This window comes from Prosopis cineraria, unplaced genomic scaffold (assembly GCF_029017545.1).
Source record: "Prosopis cineraria cultivar Desert tree isolate PC_DT_omini unplaced genomic scaffold, ASM2901754v1 PC4, whole genome shotgun sequence".
NCBI lineage: Eukaryota > Viridiplantae > Streptophyta > Magnoliopsida > Fabales > Fabaceae > Prosopis > Prosopis cineraria.
Window position 1 is genome coordinate 36,487,357 of NW_026555335.1, and position 8,143 is coordinate 36,495,499.

Consider the following 8,143-nt stretch of genomic DNA (forward strand, 5'->3'; position numbering starts at 1 on the left):
ATACTTGATTTGATCCATTTATTTAAATTTTTTGCCTTCACATGCCCATATTTCATTATTTGACATTAAAGTTTTAAATTATAGAATTAATAATGAAGATGAAAAGAAATGAAGGCACTGTCACTGTATTTACGGCGCCTCTTGAAGGCTTCACTTTTCAAGAAGGCGTGCATCACTCACCGCCTCTTCATTATCAAAGCATGCACCTTCTCAATTTCTCCTAATAATAATAATAATAATTTTATTTTTATTTTTCCCCAATGCAAGAGAGTAAATATGGGAGAATATCATTATCTCAATAGAATATATAACAACTATAGTGCACCATGCTTTCTCACTCTCTTAACCCTTGGAATTAGATCTCAAGAGTTTATAAAAATATTTACAGATTGCTTATTAAATATGATTTTTTAATTCTTCCAAGAACTTTAAAATGGTTTTTATAATTCGGGACACTACTCTAACCCTCAAAATTGGCTCTTATATTTGAAATGGAGAGAGTGTTACTTAGCTTGTAAGGTACTATTAGTGCAACTCATTTTTAAAATTTAGTGTAATGCACACAGGATTTGTACATATCTAGTTTGTCAAATTAAATTAGTTACAAATAGTTATTAATTAGTTTCAAAATATAACAGTTTAGTTACTTAAATTAAACACTTTTCATGACTTTTTTTAGGCTTGCAGACTTTATTGTATATAAGATATACACACATTTTGATATGGTTAAAATGGTAAAGATCTTATAGGCACATTAAAATTAATTTCTACAAGTGACCTGATATTTTTAGCTTAAATCTTCACATTCACCAATTATTTTTTGTAAAGAAAATTGGGCATTGTATGATTTTAAGTTGTTATTTTTTATAAGTAAAAATATTTTTTATTTTGGAGATGATTTATAAAAAAATGTCCGACTTTAAAATTTTTGAGTAACGAATTTTTCAAGAAATTTTGCATGATTTAAAGAGAAAGGTAACAAAATAAATTTTAATTATTAAATTTCTAATACGAATTAATATATTGGTAAAAAATTTTATTAACTAATCTATGAGAAGTTGAATGATTAAAAAATAAAAAATTACTTATTTGATCTTTATAATTTTGACTCACTTTTAACTCAACCTCTGAATTTTAACTCGTTGTAACTTAGACGTTATAATTCTAACTCAGTTATAATTTAGTCTCTAAACTTTTTCTTTTACAATTTTATCCCTACAATTTCAATCACTTAAATATTGGTCCTTGTATTTTAAAAAATAAAATTATAAAAATAAAAAATATTTTGAACTTTTAATATTTATAATATTAAAAGATTAAAATTATAATAATTTAAACTTTTAATATCTATAATGTCTTGAGCTTTTAATATTTAAAATATTTATAATAAAATTATAAAGATTAGAATTATGTTAAAATTTATAACTAATATTTTAAATTATTTGATGTTAAAATTATAACATTTTGAACTTGAACTTTTAATATGTATATATAATATTAGTAATAATATTATAAAGATTAGAAAGATGTTAAAATATATTACTAATATTTTAAATTATTAAACCTTTTTAATATTTTTAAATGTTATAAATATTAAAATTTTAAAATATTTTTAATTTTTATAATTTTATTTTTTAAAATATACTCCTGCCGTTAAAAAGTGTAAGAAATTTTTAATCGAATGTCACCCTCAATAAAATAATTACTTATTTTTTAACTAACCTTATCTTTCAATATTTACCCTTATTTAATATCCTACAATAAATATAAAGTCATTATCAATAGGGACATTTTAAAAAAAAGATAATGATTACACCTCGAAAGACTAAAAATGTCTTACATTTTTAAATATTTAACTTCTCAAAAAATACCTTACATTTTTTAACGAAGAGAGTAGAGATCAATATTTAAGTGGTTGAAACTATAAGGATTGAATTGAAAGACGCAAAGTTTAAGAATTGAATTTCAATTGAGTTAAAACTATGATAAATGAGTTATAATGAGTCAAATTTTAAAACTTGAGTTATAATTGGGTTAAAACTACAGGGACTAAATAATTGTTTTCATTAAAAAAAATTGGTTTGTTATTTTTTGAATCAAGACTCATGCTAAATATTTCCAAAAAATGCATAATTCTGTGTATAAATGCATTAAATATTATCGTATTATATTGTAAAATAGAAATTTCAAATAATAATAATAATAATTCTTTTATTACATGTGTTGAAGATGAAAAATTGGTATTATCATCATTTAGAATTAGATATGGCATGGTAGAAAGTAGAATCCATAATTTGAGTATAGTAACATCCGGTTGTCCACCACCAATAACATAGACAATCATTTCTCTGTTTTTATCATTATCATTTGTAGTTTTTCTAATGAGTTAAGAAAATAAAGAAAATAATTGCAAATTTTGGGCAAAAAAAAAATGGAAACGCATTCTCATAATTAATCCGTTAAATGTGTACAATCCCTTCCAATGAATCATTTCATTTTATTGAGATAAAAATATTGCAAGACGTCGGCACATGTGTTTTCACCATGGACCCAGACATTTACTTACCACGAATGCAATCATAGGAACTATTCAATCTTTTTTTTAAATGACATTGATCAATAGATGAGTTCATATCAATACATATGGATTTGTATTTAATAAGTGGGCTAAGTATACTCATTTATGAGTATCTCAATTATAATTATTAAATTCTATCAAAATTTAAAAATTACTAAAATATATTTTTTAAAACAATTCCTATAATTAAAATACTCCTTATGTATATCTCTTTCAAAAATTTGAAATTCAATATTTTTTGAGCATTATATGATAAATTTCTTGATAATTATTAGATTAAATCAAATGATTATTATTATGTCATATGAGATACTCATTAAGTGTGTGTGGTTAAGTCATTCATCGAATTCAAATCCTCCAATGTAAATATATAGTTACTCCCTCAAATTCTAAGTATAAACCAAACTTTGGAAGCTTTTTTGTCTTAATATATGGCTAAGTTAGAGTAATTAATATTGTTTTTCAATTTTATTTTTATTTATTTACTGTGGTTTGAATTTCTAAATTGTAATTTATTATGGTTATTAATTTTAAAGGACAGTATAATTAAAAGTTACATTATTTTTTTTAATTTTAATAAGATGACTACCATTTCTGAATGAACACAAAGTTAATTACTTAACTTTGCCGTATATCAAGGACTTGAAAAGATATACCAATCGTTGTAGCATTGTAGTATTATAGGGAGAGAGAAAGACACATGATTGATTGATGGATAATAAATAAGAAATAGAAACACAAATAACTAAGAATGCAATAAATTCTCATTTTTACCCATAAATGTGGGTAGGAATGCCCATTGTTTGTAGATCTGAATTGACCAGCTAGGTTGACCTATAAATTAGTAAATTGGTTATCTAATCGATGTAGTTGATTGAAAAAATTAATCACTTATGACCTGATTTTAACCCAATCAAATTGACTTCAACCAAAATAAACCTTGCTAATTCGATGGGTTAATGGATTGACCCCGGTTAGATTTCATTATTTTTATTTTTTTATTTTTTCTTTTCTTATTCTAAATATTGAATCCTAAATCAAATATAAATTTCCTAATAATAATTTAATGTTATTGTGTTTTGTTATTGTCAAAAACTTATAATTATTATTTCTATAAATCATGTATAAAATTTTATGGATAAATTTTTTATTTACTTAAAAATTAAAGACTTTTATTTAAATATTAAAGTATTTTGCATAAATATTTTTATATATTTAATTAAATTATATTATTTTATTTATGATCGATCTGATTTTGAATTAACCCTAGTTAGACTGTAAATCCTTAAACCACTACTTCAATCTATTTAATAATTGCTCCAGTTTTCAATACATTAAGAATGCCTCAGAACTAGTTAAAATTTCAGTGGTGAGCGTTCCTTTTTTACAGATACCCCTGAGCCAATTGAGTAGTCGCAATTAGTTATAATTTAAAATTACGTGATGTTGGTCTATGTAATTTTTCCTTTATTTTTATATGTAAGAAAAACTCACATGTGACACTTGTCTTTTTTGTAAGTAAAATAATAATTTTTAAGAAGTATTAATGACATCTTTTCTAAATTGTCCTCCATAAAATCATTGTTTATCACTAGCACTTCATTACCATGAAACAAACACAATTCTTTCTCATATTAAAGATTAATTAGAAGGATATCGTAGCCTAGATTTTTTATTTTAAACATGATTATTAAAATTAATCAATCTTTTTAAACTATATAGATTGATTAAAATTTAATTATTTATGAAAATAGAAGGGAGTAATCCTCAAATTCAAGACTTTAATGCTATATTTGAATGCATGCGTATTTGAATTTAAGCCAAATTCATTGTTTGGGTAATTAAAAATGTGTTGACTTGAATTTGACCCAAATTCAAATCTAAATCCTACCTCAATCATTTTGTAATTACAAATCTTTTCTAAACCTCTATTATTTCAACTTTCAATAAAAGTTTCTCTCTTTCTCCACATTTATTCATCAACTTTACTACCTTCTCAATTTTGATGTTACTGCCTTCGACCAACATTCATTGACATTGGGGTTGGATTGTTGATTTTGACTTGGATCGCACAGACGGCACCAACCAAGACATGATTGCCGTCTTTAATTGAGACTAGATTGCTAATGCGGATTGTGATGGGGACCATAGGGTTGACTTTGATTAGAACTAGAAGGCTAGAGTTCGTTGGAACCAAACTGTCAACACTGACCAAGACTTGATCGTTGGCTGTGACCTGGATCGAATAGCTAACTTTGATCGGGATCGCACGATCAATACTGATTAAGATTGGAGGGCTAGAGCTGATCAGGAATGGATCGTTGGTTGTGATTGGGACTGGAAGGCAAGTGTCAACCTAGATTGCATGACCAGCTTTGACGAGTATCGGACCATTAACGTTAAGGGTGTTCAGCTTGTACCCACCCCGATTAGCACAATATCATCCCAATCATATCGAGATGGGTCTCTTGTCAGCCCAAAATTAATTGAGACAGGACTTTACAAGACGGGACGGGACAGGACACAGGATTACTGTCGGGACGTCCCATCCTGTCCCAATTATATATTATTTTTTATTTTAAAAATATATATTAATTATATTGATATAATTTATATTTATATTAATTATGTCAATTATATTTTTAATACTTGCAATTCTTATATAAAACTAAAGTTTTTTATATTAATAATTTTAATGACATAGAGTAAATATGGCGATATCTTTCTTTATAATATATTAATTATATTAATACAATTTATTCTTATATCTATCTTTTTAATAACTTTTATTTATATTATATTTCTTGTTTTATTTTTAAAAGAATAATTAGCTTAGCATATCTCAACTAAAGTAGAAGAATAATGATTTGATATTATACTTGGCTTGTCTATTGTTGCTGCTCTTATAGCCTAGAGATCACTTGTGATTACTATCATAATGTGTAGTTGTGATTAATGTAGTTCAGTAATTGGTTTTAAATTGTTGTGATTTATGTACTTGTATTGTTTTAATTTTAAACTTAATAAATTATACAATTTAAAATTTTAATAAATGTCATTATTTAGATATTTTTTTGACATTATTTGATTTATCAGGATAACGGGACATCTTAATCTCGTCCCAGTCCCGTCTCGATTCCTAAAGGGATGGGACGGGACGGGACGGGACATGGGACTAAAATTCAATCTTGATCTTTTTTTAGGACAAGACACGAGACATGGGTATTTCGGTCTCGTCCTATGAACACCCTTAGTTGATGGTGACAGGGACTTGATCGCTGTTATAATTTAAGACCATTTTATGATTACTATCTTTGATTCGTCCACCTTCATCACCAGTACCAAATGTCGCTGTTAATAAGGAATGGTCTAGTGTTGTCATTTAGGTCCAATCCACAATCCTCAAATTGTTTCATCTCATGCTAATTCATAAGCATTATTTAGGATCGAGTTATTGATGTCGATTGAGATCAGGTTACCGCTATCGATCGAGATTGGATTGCTGATGTCGTTTAGGTTCAGATAGCCACAGTCGACAAAGACCAAGGCACCACCCCTGATTTGGATCAAATCACTGATGTCATCTAAATTGCCTTTAAATTTAAATCTAGAATTAAAAATTTGGAAATTTATTTGAAATCCAAACAAAGAATTTTAATATTATGATTTGTAATTGTTATATCATGCAAACAAATAATTTAGAATATATAAATTTTAAATGTGAGATTTTAAATATATCATTTTAAATTTTAATTCTTAACTCAAATTCACCCAACCTTAGTATTATTATTTGGGTAAATGTGCATTTTTTGCCTCGAAAGTATTTTTTGCCTCAGGCTATATTTGGATTTGTATTGTAAAAATAATTTTATAACTTTTAAGAAAAATTTACTCTAATATTCTCACATTATTTTGTTAAAACGTGATTTAGAGTTTTGACTAAAACCAACCAACCTCTTAATCTCTTATTAAACACACTTAATATCAAACCAAATAATGGCTTCATGGCAATACATGGGCCCACTTTTCATTATAAAGTAAAAGGAGAGATGGGCCCAATCCAAAGCACCAAGGATTGAAGCCACAAAATCTCAGCCAGAGATATTAGCAAATGAGAAAGTTGGGAGAGGATTACATCATCCCCTGGAATTGAATTAATTAAGCTTTTTGAATAAAGATCAAAGCTTAATTATTTAAAGCAACATTGTATCACCCATCTAAATCTAAAATGCTCATTATTTACCTTCTTTAAACGACAAATGTGGGAAAAGCATGCGTCTTTGGTTTAATTGCGAAACCATCATTAATTAGCACTTCAACATTTCAAAAACCTTTCTTCTAATCCAAATTAAATGTATCTCCAATTAATATAATCCTTTATTATTCAACTAACCGTCCTTTTATTTCTAAGTAATAGAAACCTGCTTGTCAATGGTCACATACAATTTTGAATGAAAGTGAAAGGGCCCTTCAACAATTTTAGTCAACCAAGTTTGACCTAACGCTCCCAATTGTACTATAATTAGAAATCAGCATCACATGGTATGGAAAATTAATTAATGTAGCTAACATGAAATCTTTTTTTCCCAAATAAAAAATGTACTAATTGTACTGAGTGAGTATATAAAAGATATAAGTACATGTGCATGTATAGACTTTTCCAGAATTGGAATTAAAGTTCTAGACGGAAGACATTGTCAATAAAAATTTATTATTTAATTAAAATCACATCAAATCACAATAATTGTTTAATTTATCCTTAATAATTTCAATTAAGAAAAGCACGCAATTAATATATCTTTTTTTAATAAGTGTAAAATTATTTAATTACTTAAAAATATTATGACATTTCTTATATTTAGATATAAAATAAGCTTATAAAAAATACTCTATATATAGAAACATAAGGAGTATACATTTATATTCACAGAGAAAGCTAAGGTCCCATCCAGCCTTCATATTGGTGATATTGTTGTTTAATTGATTCACCACTTCAAAGTGGGACAAACACTTAATCATAAATCTCCAGGCTGTGTTTACTTTAATATACATATACGCCCCATCTCCCACTTCAATTTGTTCCTGGTAGGGATAAATATTTCTTTTTAAAAGGCACACACAGACACACTTGTAATTAAATTTTGAGGTGTTTGTGTCATTGTGTGTGTAGATAATCAACTTTTAAAATTTTGACAATGAACCTTCTCAAACCTGTAAATTTTATATCTATGATCTTCTTCATTATTATTTAGTCAGTTTTTTTTTTTTTTGAATAATGAAGCATGACATGTTTATAATAATAATGAAAATTAAAAATTACTCCATCATGCATGCAGCATGTATGGTAACACTATATATATATATATATATATAATTCATCTTGGATCAGTAACATTATGAACCAATTAACGTTTGATAATTATTTATATAAATTAGTGTAAAATATTAGAAATATTTAGTTAACTAGTCAGTGATTAAGATAGCACCAGACACTAATATTTGGTGGGAATGAAAATGGAGTACAAGTAAGCATGGGGTTTTGTCAATCACTTTTGTGTAATGAGA